The sequence below is a fragment of the Macrobrachium nipponense genome, chromosome 7 (assembly GCF_015104395.2).
Source record: "Macrobrachium nipponense isolate FS-2020 chromosome 7, ASM1510439v2, whole genome shotgun sequence".
In the NCBI taxonomy this organism is placed as follows: domain Eukaryota; kingdom Metazoa; phylum Arthropoda; class Malacostraca; order Decapoda; family Palaemonidae; genus Macrobrachium; species Macrobrachium nipponense.
In genome coordinates, this window is record NC_061109.1 from 11,140,771 (window position 1) to 11,164,926 (window position 24,156).

Below are 24,156 nucleotides of genomic sequence, written 5' to 3' on the forward strand. Positions count from 1 at the left end.
ATATCCCATATCCTTCTTATTTCTATTTTCAGATCTTGATACTTATCCAATTTTTCCCTCTCTTTCTCTTCAACTGTGGTGTCCCATGGTATTGCGACATCAATGAGTGATACTTTCTTCTTGACTTTGTCAATCAACGTCACGTCTGGTCTGTTTGCACGTATCACCCTATCCGTTCTGATACCATAGTCCCAGAGGATCTTCGCCTGATCGTTTTCTATCACTCCTTCAGGTTGGTGCTCGTACCACTTATTACTGCAAGGTAGCTGATGTTTCTTGCACAGGCTCCAGTGGAGGGCTTTTGCTACTGAATCATGCCTCTTTTTGTACTGGTTCTGTGCAAGTGCCGGGCATTCACTTGTTATGTGGTTTATGGTTTCACTTTTCGTATTGCACTTCCTACATATGGGAGAGATGTTATTTCCGTCTATCGTACTTTGAACATATCTGGTTCTTAGGGCCTGATCTTGTGCCGCTGTTATCATTCCTTCAGTTTCCTTCTTTAGCTCTCCCCTCTGTAGCCATTGCCAATTGTCATCGCTGGCTAGTTCTTTAGTCTGTCTCATGTATTGTCCATGCATTGGTTTGTTGTGCCAGTCCTCTGTTCTTTCTGTCTTTCTCCTGTCTCTGATATTTCTGGGTCTTCGTCTGCTTTTATTAGTCCTTCTTCCCATGCACTCTTTAGCCACTCGTCTTCACTGGTTTTCAGATATTGCCCAGTGCTCTGTTTTCGATGTTGACGCAGTCCTCTATACTTAGTAGTCCTCTCCCTCCTTCCTTTCGTGTTATGTATAGTCTGTCCGTATTTGCTCTTGGGTGTAGTGCTTTGTGTATTGTCATATGTTTCCTGGTTTTCTGATCTATGCTGCGGAGTTCTGCCTTCGTCCATTCCACTATTCCTGCGCTGTATCTGATTACTGGCACTGCCCATGTGTTTATGGCTTTATCATATTTCCGGCGTTGAGTTTTGACTTGAGTATCGCCTTGAGTCTCTGCATATATTCTTTCCTGATCGTGTCCTTCATCTCTTGGTGTTTTATATCTCCTCCTTCCATTATTCCCAGGTATTTGTATCCTGTCTCATCTATGTGTTTGATGTTGCTCCCATCTGGTAGCTTTATCCCTTCAGTTCTCGTTACTTTGCCTTTTTGTATGTTGACTAAGGCGCATTTTTCTATTCCAAACTCCATCCTGATGTCCTCAGATACAATCCTTACAGTCTGGATTAGGGTATCTATTTCCTTGATGCTCTTACCATACAGCTTGATGTCGTCCATGAACATCAGATGGTTGATTCTGTTGCCTCTTTCTTGAGTTGGTACCCGGCATCCATCTTCTGTAGTACTTTTGTCATGGGAATCATGGCTACTACGAAGAGTAGTGGGGACAGTGAGTCGCCCTGGAAGATCCCTCTCCTGATATTAACCTCTGCTAGTCTTATTCCAGAGCTTGTAAGTATTGTATTCCAGTTGCGCATTGTATTTTTGAGGAAGCTGATGGTATTTTCCTCTGCCCCATATATTTTCAGGCATTCTATTAGCCATGTGTGTGGTATCATGTCGAAGGCTTTCTTATAGTCTATCCATGCCATGCTTAGGTTGGTTTTCCTTCTCCTACTGTTCTTCATTACCATTTTGTCTATCAGGAGCTGGTCTTTTGTGCCCCTACACTTCCTTCTGCAGCCTTTCTGTTGGTGGGGGATGGTGTTTGTTTCCTCTAGGTAGTTGTATAGCCTTTCACTGATGATACCTGTTAGTAACTTCCACATTATTGGTAGGCAGGTGATAGGCCTGTAGTTACTGGCTATATTTCCCTTACTCTTGTCTTTTTTGTACTAAGGATGTTCTTCCTGTGGTCATCCATTTGGGTGCTTGGTGATTTGAGATACAATGCTGGAGTTGTTCTGCTATTCGTGGGTGTAGGGCCTTGAAGTTTTTGAGCCAGTATCATGGACTTCATCGGGAACCTGGGGCTTTCCAGTTTGGCATTTTCTTTAGTTGGTGTCTGACTGTGTCTGTCGTGATGTCTGTGAATCTTTGTTTTATTCTCCCTGTTTCTTCTTCCTTGACTTCCTGGAGCCATGTTGCATGTTTGTTGTGTGATACCGGATTGCTCCATATGTTTTCCCAGAGTCTCTTACTTGGTTCGGCTTCAGGAATTTCTGGGTGGTTGTCTTCCCCTCTTAGTTGGCTGTATAGTCTTTTCTGGTTGGTTCCGAATAGTTTGTTCTGTTGGTATCCCTTATTCCTGTTCATGTATCGTTGGATCTTATGTGCTTTGGCCTTAAGCCTCTGTTTTACATCTTCTATTGTGTTGTTTAATCCCCTCTCTTGTACTTTGTATTTCTCGTTGAGTTCCTCCCTTGTTTTCTTGCTTCTTAGCCTTTTTCTGCCATCTCTTTCAGTTTACTCAAGTCAGATCTCATCACCATGATTTGCTTTTCCAGTCGCCTTTTCCAAGGAGGTTGCTGTTTTGGTTTCTGTTGGGTTGGTTGTGCTGGTGGTGTTGGTGTTCGAATCCCCATCAGTTCTGCTACTAATCTTGCTCCTGCATATGTCAAGTTATTTGTTTCTGTGATACTGGTGGTCTGTATTATGCCCATTATTTCATTGACCTCACTTGTTTTCTCCCTTAATTTCTTGGTGTTGTAGGCTTTCATGGAGGGGATCTTTGTTCTCTCTGTATCTGGCTCCATCCATTGTCTAATCTTTTCTACCCATTCCGTCCTCTCTGTTACTTCGTCGGTGTTTCTTCGTGTGTCGTTGTTTGATACCTCATCCTCCCTGTCGTCTTCTGTGGCATCGTCTCTCAGTTCGTCTTCGTGTAATTCGTTGTCGTGTGACATTTCCCTTTCCAGTTCTTCTCTTTCTGTTGGGGAGAGCCAGTTCTTTTTCTTTATGTTCCTTACTTGGTCTGCCAGCCTCTGCTCTGTTTGGGGGGTGTTATTCCTCTCATTCCAGATGTTGACCAATCTTCTTCTATATCCTCTCTCTGTCGGGTTGCTTTTGATGTAGCAACTCCATATTTCCTTATTTTCTTCTCTTGTCCATTTCTTCCTTTTTGCCTCTGTAGCTCCAATCTCAGGCTGTTGATTATTGTCGTTGTGGTGATCAGTTGCTGGATGACGACCTCCAAGTACCTGACCGTCTTCCCCTTCAATTGGGTTGAATACCTGGTTGCCGGACGAAGCTCCTCTGTTGCCAGAGGTTCCATTTACGTCGTTGTCGGTTAATCCTTCATTTCTTTCCATCATTGCTGAGTTTTGCTATTTAACCCATAGCTGGACCCTACCCCATCAGGGATAGGTACTCATTTACAGCTGAGTAGACTGAGGAAATTATGGTAAAGATCCTTTCCCAAGGAATCAACGCCGAGGAGAGCGGTCACCCATCCAACGACTGACCAGAGCCAGTGTTGCTTAACTTGACTTAAGTCTATTGACGACCTAACCCACTCCTCCACGGCGCCACTTATTATTATTGTTATTTATTATTATTATTATTATATTATATTGTTAATATTATTATGATTATTATTATTTTTTTTGCTCTATCACAGTCCTCCAATTCGACTGGGTGGTATTTATAGTGTGGGGTTCCGGGTTGCATCCTGCTTCCTTAGGAGTCCATCACTTTTCTTACTATGTGTGCCATTTCTAGGATCACACTCTTCTGCATGAGTCCTGGAGCTACTTCAGCGTCTAGTTTTTCTAGATTCCTTTTCAGGGATCTTGGGATCGTCCTAGTGCTCCTATGATTATGGGTACAATTTCCACTGGCATATCCCATATCCTTCTTATTTCTATTTTCAGATCTTGATACTTATCCATTTTTTTGTTCATGAAACTTACCTGGCAGATATATATATAGCTGTATTCTCCGACGTCCGACAGAATTTCAAAACTCCTGGCACACGCAGTGGGCGGCCAGGTGGTTAGTACCCATTCCCGCCGCTGGGAGGCGGATATCAGGAACCATTCCCATTTTCTATTCAGATTTTTCTCTGTCGCCGGTCGGTAAACAACTGTTTACAGACCTCCGCCTAGGATTTTGAAACTTCTTGTGCTAACTTGAGTATTCTGATTGACTTTTGGTTTTGATTTGGCTTGTTGGCTTGGCATACGCGATAGTGGATTTGATTTGGATTTTGGCTTTGACTTTTCTCTAATTATGATGTCTGGATCTAGCTCTGCTAGCTTCAGGGTGTGTGAGATGCAGGAATGTAAGGTGAGGTTACCGAAAGCTTCGGTAGACCCTCATTCGGTGTGCTTGAAATGTCGAGGTCATGTATGTATGTTGAATGATAGATGCATCGAGTGTGAGCAATTGACTGAGGTTGAGTGGAAGGCATATGATTCTTACGTGAGAAAGCTTGAGCGTGATAGAATCAGGAGGTCTTCCTCTAGAAGTGCTTCTGTGAATAGAAGTCAGGGTAGGATTGTATCTCCATTAAATCCTCCTGTAGATGTAATTCAACCTAATCCTGTTATATTGCCACCGGACAATCAGGAAGTGTCTACGGAAGGAAATGTATTATCTACGATTTTGGAGTCGATTCGCGCCCTGGAATCAAAAGTGATTGCTCTACAATCAAATGTGTCTAAGTGCAATGATAGTGTTAGTGCATCTAGTGTTGTGGAGGGGGCGTCAGATCGGTCCCATAATGCCTCCAGGCCTAGGCCCCTGCCGGACTCCCAGGCCTTAGGGAGAGGGCAAGCCGAAAGCCGAAGGAGGGTTACGGGATCTAATACCCGGTCTGACGTCCCTTCGGCAGATTCTAGGGACGAATCTCAGACTGCCAGGGTTCGTGCACGGGCACGGATCCTTAAAGAGTGCTTCTCATCCTCCGAGGCTTCCTCTCCTCGCCGGGGTTGGGGCTCTCGGAGGACCTCTCATGGGGAGAGCGGCAGGGGCGCAAGGTGCCGCACAGGCGGCCGTCGTCCTTGTCGCCCTCTTAAGAGAGGTTTCAGAGAAGAGGACGCTTCACGTCCTTCTGATCAGTATTTAGATTCTTCACCTGAATATTTTGAAGCTTTTCCACCGCAGAAAAGGAACAAGACTTCATCAGGGGAGGACTCTTTGGAGCGTCCAAGTCGCTTTAAATTTGTTCCTGAGTTAAAGGAAAGGGCATCCCCTCGCCCATCTTCCTCTCACAGGATTAGTCCTTCTCCTGATCGAGAGTTTTCTCCATCAAGGGAAATGCTTTTAGAAATACAAAAGCAGTTGGCTTCCTATTTTGCAAAGAAAGAGGCAGAACCTAGTCATCGGAGGAAGGATCGGTGGCTGCCTGTTAAGAGGACTAGGCAGTCCCCGGCTCCTTCTCCTCGTTTTTCGGCCTTTGAGTCTCCTCCTAGTAGCCGACTCATTCGAGAACGTGAATGCGTTCCTCATGAAAGGGCATCTAGGAGAGACGAATTTGACAGAGACGTGAGTCGCCGCACAGGCGGCTGGCGTCTTTGTCAAAAGGCCGAGAACGCTCAGAAGTCCATGACAGAAGTTCACGGTTCTGTTGTTCGTTCTGCTTTGTATGACGATAATCAAGACGCTTTTAAAGGAGCGTCAGATAGTGTTCAAAGTTCGGTGCATCGAAGTTCTCTTCAGGACGTTCGGGAAGACGCTTCTTATGACGCTCGGCGTCTTACGCAGCGAAGCGCTCGCCAGGACGCTCGAGCAGACGCTTCTCAGGACGCGCGGCGTCTGATACATCGGGACGCTCGCCAGGACGCTCGAGCTGACGCTTCTCAGGACGCGCGGCATCCTACACATCGGGACGCTCGCCAGGACGCTCGCCAGGACGCTCGTCAGGACGCTCGCCAGGACGCCTTGGAAGAACGTTTGAGTCCGAAGCGTCAAGATATTTTGCAAGATCAAGATTTTAAAGTGTCGAAGATAACAAGGAAACAACGATTGGTTACTTCGAACTCTTCTTCAACAAGAGGCACCCTCTTGCGAACAGGACCTCAAGGATTATTATCATCACGATCTTTGAAGGACACTGCTAATCGAGAGAGAGATTCTTCTAGTGATTCGTGCCCTACGGATGATGAAGAGCCGACAATGTCAGCGGCTTCAGACTATAAGACGTTAACGAACATTCTTAAGAACTTGTTCCCAGATAATTTTCAAGCGCCCGTTCCTTGCTCTCCCCCTTCACAATTAGCCTCATCGAAGGCCAGGAAGGCTGCTGGCTTCGTTAAAATGGCCACTTCGCTCTCTGTGAAGAGAGCGTTTAAGAGAATTCAGGATTGGATGGACTCAAGGAAGGCTAAAGGAAAGTCTTCTTTTGCTCTTCCCCCATCTAGACTGAGCGGGAGAGCGGGGATATGGTACAAAACGGGAGAAGAAGTGGGATTGAAAGCGCCGTCTTCTTCTCAAGGCGATTTCGCAAATTTAGTGTGGACGCTCCGACGATGTCTTATTTATCATCAGCGAAGGTTTCTTGGACGATGTCAGAAACAGATCATCATCTCAAGGGAATATTTAAGACCCTGGAAGTGTTTAACTTCTTGGATTGGTGCTTGGGGGCCTTGGATTTACAATCTAGAAGTCAAGACTCTATTTCTTTGGAAGAACTTTCAAGTGTGCTGACTTGTATGGATAGAGCAGTAAGGGATGGCTCTGATGAATTAGCATCTCATTTTGCTACCGGACTGCTGAAAAAGAGAGCTCTCTATTGCAGTTTTGCGTCAAAAGCGGTTTCTCCTGCGCAGAAGGCAGAATTGTTGTTCGCCCCCTTCTCTACACATCTATTTCCGCAGTCCATGATTAAGGATCTGTCGGTCAATTTGCAGGAGAAAGCAATGCAGGACCTCTTGACTCAGTCTTCCAGACGCCCTACTCCCCAGGCTTCTACTTCAACTGCGCAAGCCCCCAAGAAGAAATTTAAGCCCTTTCGTGGAACACCTTCCTCTAGAGGTTCTTCGAGAGGAAGGGGGTCCTTTAGAGGCAAGGCCTCTTCAATTAAGAGAGGAAAAAATTGACATTTCTGCCCTTCAGGCACCTGTCGGTGCGAGACTCACCTTGTTTGCTCAGGCATGGAGGATGATAGGGTCAGACACGTGGTCCCTAGATGTGATCGAGAGAGGATACAAGCTCCCTTTCCTCTCTGCGCCTCCTTTGAGCACGAAGCCGATAGACCTGTCGCCCGCATACCAACCAGAGAAGCAACAGATTTTGCTCAACCTTCTAGACCAAATGTTAGAAAAGAAAGCCGTAGAAGAAGTCCTAATGTTGGATTCCCCAGGCTTCTACAACAGGTTATTCCTGGTTCCGAAGCAGTCTGGGGGATGGAGACCTGTCCTAGACGTCAGCAGACTGAACCTTTTTGTGAGGAAGGAAAAGTTCAGGATGGAAACATCTCAGTCTGTGATAGGGGCTTTGAGACCAGGAGATTGGATGGTGACATTGGACCTCCAAGACGCTTATTTCCACGTCCCGATTCATCCTCAATCAAGGAAGTTCCTGAGGTTCGTCTTAAAAGGGCAGGTCTTCCAGTTCAGGGCTCTTTGCTTTGGTCTGAGTACGGCACCGATGGTCTTTACTTTCCTCATGCGGAATGTAGCAAAATGGCTTCACCTATCGAAGATAAGAGTCTCGCTCTACCTGGACGACTGGCTAATCAGGTCGTCTTCGGAGTCAAGGTGCCTGGAGGACCTTCAAACGACATTGCAGCTGACGAAGGCCCTGGGCCTAATAGTCAATTACGAGAAGTCCCATCTGATCCCCACGCAGTCCATTCGTGTATCTGGGGATTCAGATGGATTCAGCGGCTTTTCAAGCTTTTCCATCAAAGGAACGTCAGCAGAAATGCTTAGAAAAAGTGTCAGCTTTCTTAGGGAAAGAAACATGCTCGGCGAAGGAATGGATGAGTCTGCTGGGAACCATTTCTTCGCTGGAGAAGTTTGTTTCCCTAGGGAGGTTGCACCTCAGGCCACTCCAGTTTTTTCTGGCTGAAAACTGGAAGGACAAACAGAACCTAGACTCGACTTTGGTGATCTCACAAGCGGTCAAGGATCAACTGAAGTGGTGGCAAGATCCAATCAAACTTTCGGAAGGACTGTCCCTCAACCTTTTGAGCCCCGACCTAGTGTTGTTCTCAGACGCCTCCATGGTGGGCTGGGGAGCAACACTAGGCAAGGAGGAAGTGTCAGGCCTCTGGAGAGGGGAACAGAGGTCCTGGCACATAAACTTAAAAGAGTTGGAGGCCATTCGGTTGGCTCTTCAATTCTTCGAAGAACGATTGGTGGGCCGAGTTGTCCAGATCAACTCGGACAACACTACGGCTCTCGCTTACATCAAAAAGCAGGGGGGGGACACACTCTCGATCACTGTTCATGGTAGCGAGAGACATCCTTCTATGGGCGAAAGCTCGAAGCATAGTGATCCTAACAAGGTTCATTTCAGGAATACAAAATGTTCGAGTGGATCTTTTAAGCCGTCAACATCAGATGCTTCCCATGGAATGGACCCTCCATCTAGAGGTTTGCCAAGATCTATGGAAGTTGTGGGGACGACCGCTAGTCGACCTCTTCGCAGCCTCGAAAACGAAGAGGCTTCCGATTTATTGCTCTCCAGTTCTCGACCCGGAAGCAATAGCGGTAGATGCCATCCTATGGGACTGGACGGGGATGGACGTTTACGCCTTTCCCCCGTTCAAACTTTTAGGAGAGGTAATAAGGAAGTTTGCGGCGTCTCCAGGAGCGAGAATGACTCTGATCACCCCCTTTTGGCCCTCAAGCGATTGGTTCACGGAGGTCATGTCTCTGGTGGTAGACTTCCCAAGAACCCTGCCAGAGAGAGTAGATCTTCTCAAACAGCCCCACTTCGAGAGATACCACGGAAACCTCTCCGCTCTGAGTCTGACTGCGTTCAGACTATCAAGAAGTTGGCCAGAGCGAGAGGTTTTTCAAGACCAGTGGCAGAGGCTATTGCCAATGCGAGGAGAGCTTCCTCTCGAGCGGTTTATCAATCGAAGTGGGCTGTCTTCTCAAATGCAGGAGAAAATCGCTGATTTTCTCCTGCATTTGAGAAATGTGGACAGACTTGCAGTGCCGACAATAAAAGGATATAAAAGTATGCTGTCAGCTGTCTTCCGTCACAGAGGGTTAGACCTGACAAATGATAAAGACCTTCACGATCTTTTGAGATCGTTTGAAACAACTAAAGTACCACAACCGAAGGTCCCATCATGGAACCTTGACGTAGTTCTAAGGTTCTTGATGTCGGCTCCGTTTGAACCTCTGCATGCTGCCTCGTTGAAAGACACTACAAGGAAGGCTATTTTCCTAACTGCTCTTGCCACGGCAAAAAGGGTTAGTAAAATTCAAGCAATGAGTAAATATGTGGGTTTCAGAGGACACAGTGCAGTGTGCTCCCTGAATCCTAATTTCTTAGCTAAGAATGAGAACCCATCTAACCCCTGGCCGAAAACCTTTGAAATCAAGGGGTTAGCAGAGTTCATCGGTCAAGAGCCAGAGAGAGTCCTGTGCCCTGTCAGGGCTCTCAAATTTTATTTGCAAAAGACTAAAGACTGTCGGGGCCCTTCTGAAAATCTATGGTGCTCTGTTAAGAGACCCGACTTTCCTATGTCGAAGAATGCACTGGCATTCTTTTTACGAAGCACCATCAGGGAGGCCCATGCGTCCTGCCCGGATGATGATCTGAAACTTTTGAAAATAAAAGCCCATGAGGTGAGAGCTGTCGCAACCTCAATGGCATTTCAAAAGAATATGGCACTCAGCGATATCATTAGTGCTACTTTTTGTCGAAGCAACTCTGTGTTCACTTCACATTACCTGCGGGATGTGAAGACGGCATATGAGAACTGCGAGTCGCTAGGACCATACATATCCGCAGAAATGTTATTGGGGGCAGGAAGCAGCACGAATCCTATCCTATAGAAAAGGGATAGGTGTGCTTTTGATTTTATGGTGTTGGTTTATGGTTGAAGGGTTGGTCGCTTGAGGCGCTTTCCCTTTCTTTAGCCTAGAAGTTATGGGACTAACTTCGATAGGTTAGGTCAGGTGGTGGTTTTTAGCTTCGTTGCCCTCACAGTATGGTCATATGGTCTAGTCACATTGTGGTCACGCTTCCGTTGACAGATCATCTAGAACTTACCAGCTATATAGGTCACTACCTTGCTGGAGACTAGTAAAGCAGAAGCAGACTTGGGTGACAGTAATCACGAAGTCAGCTATGCTAACAGGTAAGGAACCAAGATGTCAATCATCTGCATGTAATTTGTTTCCTAAAATCCTTCTATTCTGTCCCTTCCCACCTCCAATGGTGGGATTCAGCTATATATATATCTGACAGGTAAGTTTCATGAACAAAATGTTATTGTCATGATACAATAAAGTTTGTTCATACTTACCTGGCAGATATATATAATTAAGTACCCACCCACCTCCCCTCAGGGGACAGTGGTCTGAAAAATCTGAATATAAAATGGGAATGGTTCCTGATATCCGCCTCCCAGCGGCGGGAATGGGTACTAACCACCTGGCCGCCCACTGCGTGTGCCGGGAGTTTTGAAATTCTGTCGGACGTCGGAGAATACAGCTAGTATATATATATCTGCCAGGTAAGTATGAACAAACTTTATTGTAAAATGACAATAACATTTCCCTCTCTTTCTCTTCAACTGTGATGTCCCATGGTATTGCAACATCAATGAGTGATACTTTCTTGACTTTGTCAATCAACGTCACGTCTGGCCTGTTTGCACGTATCACCCTATCCGTTCTGATATCATAGTCCCAGAGGATCTTTGCGTGATCGTTTTCTATCACTCCCTCAGGTTGGTGCTCGTACCACTTATTACTGCAAGGTAGCTAATGTTTCTTGCACAGGCTCCAGTGGAGGGCTTTTGCCACTGAATCATGCCTCTTTTTGTACTGGTTCTGTGCAAGTGCCGGGCATTCGCTTGCTATGTGGTTTATGGTTTCATTTTTCGTATTGTACTTCCTACATATGGGAGAGATGTTATTTCCGTCTATCGTTCTTTGAACATATCTGGTTCTTAGGGCCTGATCTTGTGCCGCTGTTATCATTCCTTCAGTTTCCTTCTTTAGCTCTCCCCTCTGTAGCCATTGCCATGTGTCATCGCTGGCTAGTTCTTTAGTCTGTCTCATGTATTGTCTGTGCATTGGTTTGTTGTGTCAGTCCTCTGTTCTGTCTGTCATTCTCCTGTCTCTGTATATTTCTGGGTCTTCGTCTACTTTTATTAGTCTTTCTTCCCATGCACTCTTTAGCCACTCGTCTTCACTGGTTTTCAGTGCTCTGTTCTCTATGTTGACGCAGTCCTTTATACTTAGTAGTCCTCTCCCTCCTTCCTTTCATGTTATGTATAGTCTGTCCGTATTTGCTCTTGGGTGTAGTGCTTTGTGTATTGTCATATGTTTCCTGGTTTTCTGATCTATGCTGCGGAGTTCTGCCTTCGTCCATTCCCACTATTCTGCGCTGTATCTGATTACTGGCACTGCCCATGTGTTTATGGCTTTTATCATATTTCCGGCGTTGAGTTTTGACTTGCGTATCGCCTTGAGTCTCTGCATATATTCTTTCCTGATCGTGTCCTTCATCTCTGTGTTTTATATCTCCTCCTCCCATTATTCACAGGTATTTGTATCCTGTCTCATCTGTGTTTGATGTTGCTCCCATCTGGTAGCTTTATCCCTTCAGTTCTTGTTACTTTGCCTTTTTGTATGTTGACTAAGGCTCATTTTTCTATTCCAAACTCCATCCTGATGTCCCCAGATACAATCCTTACAGTCTGGATTAGGGTATCTATTTCCTTGATGCTCATTATATTATTATTATTATTATTATTATTATTATTATTATTATTATTATTATTACTGGGCACAATTTTCAGTGTCGAAAATGATAAGAATGATTGCAGGTCCACAATAATATCGCATGTGAAGTATAAATTCTTTAATAATAAGAGCTTTCAAACCTTGTACTAGGTTCATCTTCAGTCAAGTGAACATTATGAATTTAAAAATCCGTTGAAGTAAACTTCTGAACAGGACAATTATTCCACTATGACGAACGCAAATGAAGGAAGCGCTCAACAGCCCAACTAAGTAATTCCGTTGTTGTTGTTCGAATTCCTGTTGGCTATTCTGCTGGAACGTCTTGTGGGCTGTGATGATGCTGCACGGTGTTCCCCTGGCGGCGCAGCTGCAACAATGCTGGACATCACATCCCCCATGCTGTAATCTGTCTGAGGGAGGAGAGCAGAAGAGGGGCCAGCATTAGGCGGAGGAAAAGCAGAGCTTGTCTTAAAATCAAAATTTTTAACAAAGTTTTTAAGAATGCAAAAATTGACTAATGGGTCTTCCCAACGAATGACTTCTTACTGTTAAAAGCTTCTCCTGAGTTTATGGCGGCGCCTTCCACTAGTCTTCTTGTTTGGACATTGTTATTTTAAAAAATTATGTTAGATCCATTCCAATTCGGTCTATGGTTGTTCTTAAAAGCATGGGAGACTATAACATTGTTCTGTGCATGAAGTGCATATGCTCGTTTGTGTTCCCCTAATCGGGTCGGTAGTCCTCTTCCACTTTCCCCAAAATATTTTTCCTTACAGTCATGACGGGATTTTGTAAACTTCCGGAATGATAGTACAGTGGGGCCTCGCTTAGTCACGGATCAGCAATCACGGATTCAGTTAATCACGGGTTTTCCTTGGACCACTTCTCAGTCTATACCTATCACTGGTATGAATCCCTGGTAGGCTAAGCCTCGTCCGGTTCCGATAACCAACAAATGCATGAACAGATTCACATTATGATATTAAATATTAACTGACATTAAAGGTAATAAAACCATTCTCACCTTATATATTATTGGCATGTCTTCATAATATGTAGCCTATTCATGGAATAATCCCACATCATTGACATCAACTTGTAGTTGAGCAGCCAGCAGAAATGTAAACATTGAGTTACACTTAATAGCACCTTTGTCATTCTTAACCTTTTAGAAATGTTAATAGTATTATTGTAATTACAGTAGTAATAACATTTAGGAAAACATTAATTTTCAATTCGAACTTCTTTATTGTTTTGGTATTACGTAATCAAACACGGCAGTCATACAAACGATAATTGTCATAGATTATCGTATTGTTGTTTGCGATCGGCGACGAAGCTTAAACGTAATAAAACCATTTTACCTTATGTATTATTGTCATAATTATATTCATAATAAAATGCATATCTTATATATTATTGGCATATCTTCATAATAAAAAGCTTCTTCAAGGAATAATTCCTTGGGGAATGCATTTTTCAAAAGACAAAAATACACTTTATATGTTTACAGCATGCAACGATTACTTTAGTTTGATGTGATTACATTAATATTACAGTATGGTACTCTAAGCAGTACAGTAACTATTTTTTTTAATCATAAATGTATATTCATTCACAAAAAAAATACGTATGACCACCGTGACGTCACCAAACCTAGTCTCGTTAGTACACAATATGATAGTGGTTACACCCTTCAACAAACTACCGATGTATTTTTACGTAAGTATCCTCTAAATTCTGTCATAAATCACTTACTTTTTTGTGGAGCCCAAATACTACGTATATCCCGGAAAATGAACAAAATCGCGAATTTTATCATAGAGCAAGATTCACTAATTACTGTGTTTTCTTCTTCTTTTCATAACTAAATGATTTTTAGGATACACTCATTTACAAATGTTCAAATACTATGAATGTAAATAGCAAACTCTCTCTCTCTCTCTCTCTCTCTCTCTCTCTCTCTCTCTCTCTCTCTCTTCTCTCTCTCTCTCTTCTCTCTTTTATCACTTGCAGAAAAAACTATAATACTGATCTATTATTATCGTAATAAAAGAACAAAAAGGTCTTTTATTCTTTCTGTGATTTACGAAACTGCTTCAATACAACTTTTATAGTTGACTCAATGATTATCACATTATAACAGCATACAAGAGAATATCTTATCATTATCCATGTTTCATTTCTTATCACCATAAAAATATTTCAAATACAGATTTCATTATGTATTTCTCGAGCTAAGCTAGTATCAGTACGCTCGTCCTAAGCTGGTCTCTCAAGCTATTCAACAGTTACTCTCATCCCAAGCTGCTCTCTCTCTCTCTCCTCTCTCTCTCGCTCTCTCTCTCTCTCTCTCTCTCTCTCTCTCAATAAATATGAATTACTGAATCATAATACCATAAAACTATTATGTACAAAGTTAATGATAATAATAATTCCATTAATAAATTCATTTCTTTTGGCAACTAAATTGTTTTCCAAAATAATTCTTTCGGTAATAAACGTCCATCAGCTGATTCTAAACGTAAACAAAAGACAAAACTAGATTTTTATTGCTGTATTTTGCTGTTTATACATTAATATTATAGTTGGGTGCTGTAATCTTTACAGTAAATCATGTTTTTTTATCATAAATATGTTCATTCACAAAATAGATATACTATGTACTTTTAGTTTGGTGCAGCAGCCAAATCATGAAAATGGAAAGGAATTGTTAGGTAATATACTTTTGTTTGCTGATCTGATGAAGGGGAAATTGAAGATAGGAAAGAATAACTTTGAAACTGTCTCTAATTTAGTTTAAGGTGATAGTTGAAGACATATTTGGTGCTTGAACTAAAGTAGGTAGTTATAAACATTGAAATAGTGGTCTTGGGTGGGTTAATTATTAAAGTAGGCAGTTTAAAGCAATTTTTAGGGGGGTATCAGGATAACACGGGTATTTATTTATCACAGGGGGTTCTGGGCCCTATCCCCCGTGATTATCGATGCCCTGCTGTATTCTTATTGTTATTGTTGTTTCTAATTAGTTTATGGCTAATTGTGTTTGGGTATTTAAAAACTATTTTAGTATCTTTCTTGCTACTGTTAACATAGTTACATAATTTGTCGAGGTTGGGATTAAATGGGAGGGGTAAGAATCTGTTGGGTTTTTCCTTGGGGTTGTTAACAGGACGATAAAATGCTTTCTTAGCTCGTGAAATGGCTTTGTCAATAAAATGATCGGGGTATCTTAGTCCTCTGAAGGTTGATCATATGTGCTAAATTATGCGTAACCTCAACAGTGTTCCAATTCAATAACCAAGGATTTGCCCAAAAGGAAGGTGTAGCTATGGGTTCCCCCTTGTCTCCCGTACTTGCAAATCTATGTATGGAGTTTGTTGAAAGGGAAATCTTAAACAGGTGTGATGATACAATAAAACCACTGCTCTGGGTTAGGTATGTAGACGACATATTCGTTGTCATCCGAAGAAACGATCAGAACTTAAAACAGATTATTAGAAATAGCCAACAGTATTCTCCCCTCCATAAAATTCACAATAGAGAGAGAAGTAGATTATAAGCTACCTTTTTTGGACGTACTAGTCATTAAAGATCACAATAATCATAAATTTAAATTCTCTGTGTATTGCAAAACAACCAACTCGAAAGTTACATACATTTTTGTTCATTCCATGCCAATAACATTAAGAGCAATGTAGTAATGAACTTTGCCCTATGTGCGTTTAAAATATGCGACTTGGAGTTTGTCGATGGAGAAATTCAGCACATACGATCAACCATCAAAGGACTAAGATACCCCGATCATTTTATTGACAAAGCCATTTCACGAGCTAAGAAAGCATTTTATCGTCCTGTTAACAACCCCAAGGAAAAACCCAACAGATTCTTACCCCTCCCATTTAATCCCAACCTCGACAAATTATGTAACTATGTTAACAGTAGCCAGAAAGATACTAAAATTAGTAAATCTTCTTTCATCATAAAAAATTTATTTACAGTAGTCACAAAAATGTACTTAGTGCGTATATTAACATGAAAATACTCCGCAGATATAAACATTCCCTGCTAGTCCAGTTGTTCTGCAGACTACATAATATTTTAAATGTGTTCTACATACTACGTACCATCCTAAAACATTTTAATATTTCAAAACCATTTTGCAACAATAAAATATCTATGAAGTACTATACTGTATGCGCAGAATATCAATGTTATGCGAAATGCAGTGAATGTGTACCTATTTACATTATGAATGTGTACAATACTTATAGAGGCAGTCCTCGGTTAATGGCGATTCGGTTTTATGGGGCTTGTCTAGTGCCATAAAATGAGTTATTTTTGGTGCCACAAGGGTCCTTGTTTCTGTTATTGGCGACATAAGGTACCTATAATAGAGTTATGGCACCATAACATACCTTACAGAGCTTCTTCTAAGTCTGCCAGCTCTAGTCTTCCTGTGTGTTTAAAATCGCAGAGAGCCACTCATTACGACACAGGCTTGTTACAAGTGCTGAAACCATCTTTGGTTGATGATGCTGATTTCCTTGCATGTCTCGATCCTATAAGAAGACACGCTCTTGAGACTGGCAAGTTGCTTTGGTCAAATGCAGAGGGCGAGACTTTGTCCAAGTCTTTGTTTAGAATTGTTGAAGTATTGTCTTTGCTGAAATTTTGCCAAGTACTATTGCCACATCTCTGCGCCAGCTTACAGACCGGCGCCAGCGGTATCAAAGCATGGGAGGAGTCATTAGATTTTTTGTGTTGCCTGGACAGTGTTCTTATGTTTTCTCTAACTCAGTCTTGAAGAAGAGAGAACAATTGTGCTCTTATCTTTTGCCTAAGGTCTCTTCATCTCAGAAGTTTCTGTTTCTCCTTTGGCCCGCCTCCTGAATCAGTCTCTATTTAAGGCAATAAGGGAGGATATTTCCGTACAGGAAAATAGGAAATTTATCAGAAAATCTTTTAAAGCAGGGAATAAAAGATGTGCTCCTTCTTTTCCTTCTGGCCCTCCAGTAAAGATTTATCCTTCCTCGTCACATGACCAGTCTTCAGCTGCCAAGCCCTTTCTTAGGTCCTTACCAGGCTTAATAAAAGCAAAACTGCTGACTGCAGATTTGACATGTTTGGAGAGACTTAGGAACAGAATCTTGGGTGGTGGAGGTACTGAAGGAAGGCTACATAATTCCTTTTCTCTCTCCACCTCCTATCGTTGCTCCAATTGCTCTTTCATCTTATATTCATCCCTGTTACAGTGTGAGATTCAGCTTAGTAATTACACTCGGTAAATTACTTGTATAAAAAAGGGATTTTGATGTAGGAAAAATCCATTTCTGGGCGAGGAAGCCGTGTCGCTCAGTGAAATGTGTCCTCTTTAGCACTATTTCTAGTAAAATATTGCTATAATACCAGAGAACTGCTAAATTGGACATGTCAGAAGTCTCTGACTCGCTCACCTAAATAAAAGGTGTCGGTATAAAACTGGGGCGAGTGTTAAACACTACCACAGCAACCCCTCCAATTACATTTTTATAATGAAATTAGAATATATAATACCATGTAATTACTAAATCAGAGCCCTCCCTCCTCCCCTCTGATTTTTCTAGGACTTTGCTTTAATAAATAGAATGACAGTACAGTTACCGTTGTTTCCACGCTCCCGTTGCAGTGGATGGTGCCTGTCACCACACACACACACACACACAAAACAGACATGTTACCGTGAATTTTGAATTTAGGATGCTGTGTGAACATTACGGTAGCTAAGTAATTACATACATGATAAGTATTATATAAAGTATTATATAAAATCTAATTATAAAAATGTCATTTTTATACAAGTAATTTACCAAGTAATTACAAAGCTGAATCACACTGCATCAGGGGATGAAGATAAGATGGAAGAGCAATTGGAGCGACGACAGAGGAGGTGGAGACAGAAAAGGAATTATGTAAGCAGAAGAATATCAATAGATTTTATTTTATTCAATGCATATTAAGTATTTAGGTACTGTACAGTACTTGACTTCCCAGTGTTTCCAGTTTTGTATGAGAGAAAATGGCTGTGCCTGAATATAGCGGTAACCTGAGTAGTTTTCACACTTAGTTGAAAGCCATATACTATTTTTAAGGGTAATGTTGTAAGATGACTGAAATCATGTGAAAGTGTTTGCCAGTGTTAAGTGGGGATCAGTGCCGATAACCAGGGATCGGCGCATATTGGCGCCGAAAATCCAGTTATCATTATCATTAGACAAGTGCCGTAAAACCAGATTGCCAATAATAAAGGCTGCCGATAACTGGGGAATGCCTAATTACAAAGAGTTCTCTTATAGTTGATCTCAGCAGAATAGTGCTTGTTGATACAATGATAGCAAATAAAGAAGTCGGGAAAGGAGGGATCTCCTTTCCTACAATAACCGCCTCAGTTTACATCCCACTTGCACAGATGTGACATCAGCATATGTCGGCCATGTTTCTCATTATGTGCCAGGTCTTTTGGAAGATAAATGTTCTCCCAAGTCCCATGCCTTTTTCTCAGGAAAAGTCAATGGGTTTGAGGACTCACAACTGCTATGAAAATAGATTGTTCAGAACCTGAATTTTTTATAGCATAGCTACTGTAGTCAAAGGAGCTTACAAAAGAAATTGATAGGTGGAAATGACTTTTCTGTTTAATAAATAAATCCCCACAACCTAGAGCACTAGTCACCGGTTATTAACCATTTTCTTTATTCCGGATACACATAGGGTTTGGCAATAATATTCAAGATACAGTTACAAGTTATCAACGGTTTTCCTTATTCCAGATACTCATTGGGGAATAAAGAATGAGACACATAAACCTATAAATGCCTTATCTCTTTTAGTTCTACAGCAACTAACCTAATTATGTCTGGCCAGGCTCCAGGATTATTGCGCCTCTGATAACCACTAACACTTGAAGACATCTTCATAGGAAACATTCCAAAGAAAATTAACATTGTTCACACATTTTGGATGTCATACAATTTAGGAAAGGAGTGAGGGTCTGCCCTTTTAATGAGGCCCACTTGAATCATTCTCAGCCCATGTAGAGAGATTAGGTTGCCTGTGCTAAGGTGTAGGAAAAATAGGACTGTCTGAGATGTTTGCTGTGACATCTAGGACACCCTTAAGTGCATTCTTGAACTGGGCATAATATTTTATATAAGATGCTGACTTGTTTTATGAAAAAAAGGGGGGTTTTTCCTTGTAAAAGGTTCTCATTCTTAGCCAGGAATGATAGGGCATGAGACAACAGTAAATGACAACTAAGTGTATGAGTTGTGAAATATTGTCTTTGTCCAAGAAAGCCCAGTAAGCTAATCCAAGCCTCTGATGCCAAAGCAGTCAAGAAGACTGCCTTTTGTAGCATATAAGGTGTAGTTGTAACAGGCTCATGAATTGAGAGGATAACAGGTGTCTAAGAACCTTATTCAGGGATCAGGAGGGATCAGGTAATGGGAAACCTTGCAGGAGCTGACCTTTAGAGTGTAACAGACTGAAGATCAAAGTTAACAATTTCTATATTAAAATAGATTCCAAAACTGTAAGGCAAGGATTCCACCAGTGCTACCTTGTATGCCATGATTGTTGAAATAGTAAGGCGCTTTACCTCTAAAGATAATAAAATGTAAAATTGTTTTAACAGATTCCTACTAGGCTCTCAGATTAGGGGTAATCAAACCACATTTCCATACCGACAGAGATGTGGGATAAATGAAGTCCATGGTTTTTGCACGAGGCACCTAGCAACGTTAGGCAAAGAATCTTCATGGTAGACTAGATTTATAATTCCATGTGAAGGTCACGGCTCAGAGAGGTGGATGCTTAGATGACTTCCTCTCCTTGTGACTGGGATGGAACAACAGACGGCAATGGAATCTATTCTCTGACCTGTTGTTGAAAAAATAAGGCACCAGGTACTGTTTGTCTAATTCATGGCTACTAAGCAAGTGATTTCATTGAGAGTTAGTAGATTGTTCAAAATTATTGAAATTGGGACAGTGAAGGAAAAAGGTGAATCGTCCTCCATTTGTTCCTGTAATCTTCTCAGGTTCTTCTTTAAATCTTAAATTCACAATCTCAGGATTAGATCTACCACAGAACCAAACTGTAACAAACCCAAACTTCGTTCTGATTGTCATCTGGAATCGCTTGGCTGTACAAGGAATCTTCTCAGGTCCTTCCTTTAAAGTGCTGTTGGGAAAAGACAACTGGCTGCAAAGTCCCAACCTCAGAAAAAGTTGAGACTTTTTCCTGGTTGTTTCGAATGTTTTAGCTCTTGTCATAATTCTCCTTGGAGATTGTTGGTATTCTATGAAGTTTGGCTGTTTTGCACCTGTTTACGGTATTGTAATTTAATTTTCGTGGGATGTCTTCCACTGGAAGCAAAACCTATAACTTCAGGCTATGAAGAAATGATTTTGGTGTAAGCAGGATGTTAGAATTTGAAGTAGATAAAATTCGTTTGTACCAGCTGCAAGGGTACAGCGTGTGATCTTGGAACTAGATGTGAGGAATGAGGGGGATTGTTCTGAAGACTTTATGCCTGAATATGTCAGATATAGGAAAGAAAGGAAGCTGATAAATTGCAAAAGCAATTAGGTAGGTCAGGACTTTAATAACTTTAGTTCTATCCTACTTGGTGTCCCTTCATCTGCAGCTATCCCTACTCAAGCTAGGCATTTTGGTAGTACTAGTATTCAGACTTCTTATGTAGCTCCGTCTTCTGCTCCCCACTCGGTTCAGGAAAAGCGTATTGAGAAGTTAGAATGTGACATTAAACTTATTTTAGGTTCTAATACAAGTTTTAACTGAGATCGTGACAGGAAACGTTCTGAACCCCTCCATAGTGTCTGCTCTTTTTTGTGTTCCCCTGTCAAGAGTAAGGTGTTGGTGCCCACACCTGTGACTGCCCTGTGATAGTGTGCCTTTTTGAAAGAGTCAGCTACCAGGGAACCGGGTTAGTTCTTGGGGTGATGGGGTTCCGTGCTCTCCAATACCTACGTACTTCGTCCTTTTTGTAGTCTGAATCTTGTTTAACTCGTTCACCTAAGAACTGTTATAGTAAATATTAATCTTTGCTATGTATATGCATTCTGCTGTCATAGGCAACTAGTTTGAGGATGTTAGCACACATAGGATTAATAATATAGTTAGAGACAGTTTTATTGAGATAATAATGTGTCTGTAGCAAGTTTTACTGATGCTCCCCCACTTTTATGTGGTAATAGGTTCCAGAATCTGCTGCGGAGATGCAAAAATCTCCTCTAAAAATGCTCATAACTGGCTTATAACTGCCAAATATCCAGTACCCCAGTGCCCATAAAATAAAATGCTTATAATTGTCAATTCAACATTTCACTGCTTAATTTGATAGTTCAAATAAAAATGTATACCTTACATTATCATGCTAAAACAATTTAATATTTCAAACAAAATTAATTCCAAACTATCATCCCAAAAATTCCTAAGTACCATTTTACACCTGTTACTCTCAAGTATATACAGTGGACCCCCTGTATTCGCGTTCTCCGGATTTGCGGACTCACACATTCGCAGATTTCTCTCGGGAACGTTTCCCCACATTATTCGCGGAAAATTCTCATATTCGTGGTATTTTTCTATGAGAAATATCCACAAATCCCTGTTTTTTTATAAATTTCATCATAAAATGCACTTTTTGTGATAAAGCTATTAAAATAACCAAGTATAAAAAATTGTTGTGGGTTTTTCTTGAGTTTTGACTAACAAAATAGGCTGTTTTCAGCATTTTTATAGGGGTTCCAACTATTCGTGTTTTCTAACTATTCACAGGGGTGGTTCTGGTACGCATCCCCTGTGAATATTAATGTAAACAGCAAAATATCTATAAAATGTTTAATAAAATTAGATAAGTCTTTGATACAAATTAAATAAATCTGTCTTACAGAACATTTGTCAACTAATCAAGTTAAGCCATTTTCTCATTCCAGGTTAGCCTCGGACTGAGCATAATCAGTGTACTCTCTCTCTCTCTCTCTCTCTCTCTCTCTCTCGTCATCCTTCTCATCCTCTCTCTCTCTCTCGTCTCTCTCTCTCTCTCTCTCAATCTTTAAGGTAATATAAGATGTACATAAAATGATATTACTGTAATGTTTTTCTGGTAAAGCATGTACAATATTTTAAATATTTGCTAATTATTTTCATTTTATTTTCCAGTCTGCTTTTACTAGAAAAGGAAAATAAAATAGTGAATATTTTAAATAATTTGCAATATGCTCTATCATCAAAAATCTTTACAGCAATATAATTTTAAATACATCTTACATTATACCTTTTATTATAGGCAATGTGTTAATAGTGTCTTAACGCAATAAACGGCATGTAAGCCAGAGTGTGTTGTGTAATTGCAGATATATTAATATCCATTCTGATCAAATCAGTGCCTTCGAAATCTTTCAAACTACATCTACTCGAGCCATATTGGTCCTGGGAAATGGGTAAAGGAGTGCAGTGTATGTGTTAGTGCTTGGCACTCCCTTTACCACAAAAATGTCATCCGACCAACCTCATCGCGCAAGTGACCCTGGCACTTACCAAACCCTATGCCCTACACACAAGTTCATTACTCACAAACAGCTGTCTTTACTTTATACAGTACTGATTGAACTGTTCTGACGTTGAGCCTGCTGTACAATATGTCAGCGCTGCTTTCTCCGATGAGGAAATTGACGTTGCATATACAAAATGCAAAAACCTGATACCAGAAAACATTCTTAAGGAGCGATCCACAAAAAACATGTTCTGTCATAAGAAGATATATACATATCACTAAGTGGCTACAAGACCTGCTTGGTGGAAATCTACACTGATAACCCTTACAATCTGCCTCCAAAGGGGCCTGCTGGTCTAAGCCTACCTGAGTGTATCATACAGCAGAAAATGTCTTCCAAACAGCAAAATCCCTCTCAGAAAAAATTGAAAAACTGAAAAAATTAGAAAAGAATGATAAATTTTCATGGATCTGGGACATGATCATCAAAGGATTACAGCAATCCCAAAAACTGTGGAAACAAATAGCAATCTTGCCAAGATCTGGGTTGTGATCAAAGGAGTCTAGGAATCATTAGACAATTGTACAGCAAGCACCAGACTTCTTTGAATGTGGCATTTATTATTTCCTTGCCTCTCAGAAACACCAGAGAAGTAACTGTGCAACATTGCAACATGAAGTTGAGATGGACATACCCCCCCAAAGTGGGTGGTGCCCACTTCCTCTCAGAGGGAGCACCCATATCACCAATAGACCTTCTGGAGGGCACCGCTGAACCCCCAATCTCCACTCCCTTTGCAGTGCCTCCAGTGGAAGCTAGATCCTCAATGATGATCACCAGGCCTTGTGAGTCTCCCGACCCTATCTCTCCCCCCAAACTCCCCATTGTGGATGATGATAAGGAGCATGAGGAGTCTGGTGGCTGGCAGACATAAGCAAGTAGAATAAAAGAAAAGAACCTCTCGTTTGCCTTGACCAAAGCCCAACAATCATGAATTACCTCAACTGAAACGTGTGAAGAGTTGTCATGTTGTGATTCTTAATCAACGCTCATCAGTGAAGCTAGATGGCATAGTAGAGAGAGTCAAGTTTCTCACAGGCTTCGACCCCCTCATCTCCCACGAACACCCATGCAAAATTAAATATAAAGTGGCTTATAGGATTACCTGCCTATTTCCACTCCTCGATATTCTTAAAGGCGAGAATTTTGGTCCTAATATAAAAGTCTCTTATATTTTAATGAAAAAATACAATAATTAGTATACTTTATTAAAAAAAATACAGTAATTAGTGAATACAGTGTTGCTCTACAAAAAGAAAACGAATTAGTGATAATTTAAGAGATACTGCCCAAAGAAAAATCCACATATGAGTGAAAGTTCCCAGTGGAAAAGAGAATAATGTGTTCCACAAAAATCTGCGACAGAGTGGACCACAGAAATGTGAAACTCTTAAAACTAGGGCTATGTACACTGTAGTTATAATTTGGATAATATTTTATATAAAAAGGCAAGGTTAAGGTAATAACAGATGGTCAAGAACGGATTATTCCATTTTCAGTTATTTCTTGCAGAAAAATTTATTACATCTCAACTGAATTGCATCTCAACACTTCTTCTGAAATGGATTAGCGTTGAGGTCCGGGGTTCTACTGTAGTATATAAAAAATATTTTAATGTAGTATTAATTACAGATGCTGGAAGCAGCTTAAAAGTTTTACATTTTTGACCCAGTGGGTTGTGGATGTAGATAGTGATGGAAGGTGCAGTTGTAAATATCT

The 24,156-nt window shown here is 41.3% G+C and overlaps 1 protein-coding gene across 1 annotated transcript in view; it reads left to right on the plus strand.

Annotated features, from left to right (window-relative positions):
- LOC135217537 (serine/threonine-protein kinase atr-like) overlaps positions 1–24,156 on the plus strand; it is a 796,062-nt gene that overhangs the window by 267,162 nt on the left and 504,744 nt on the right.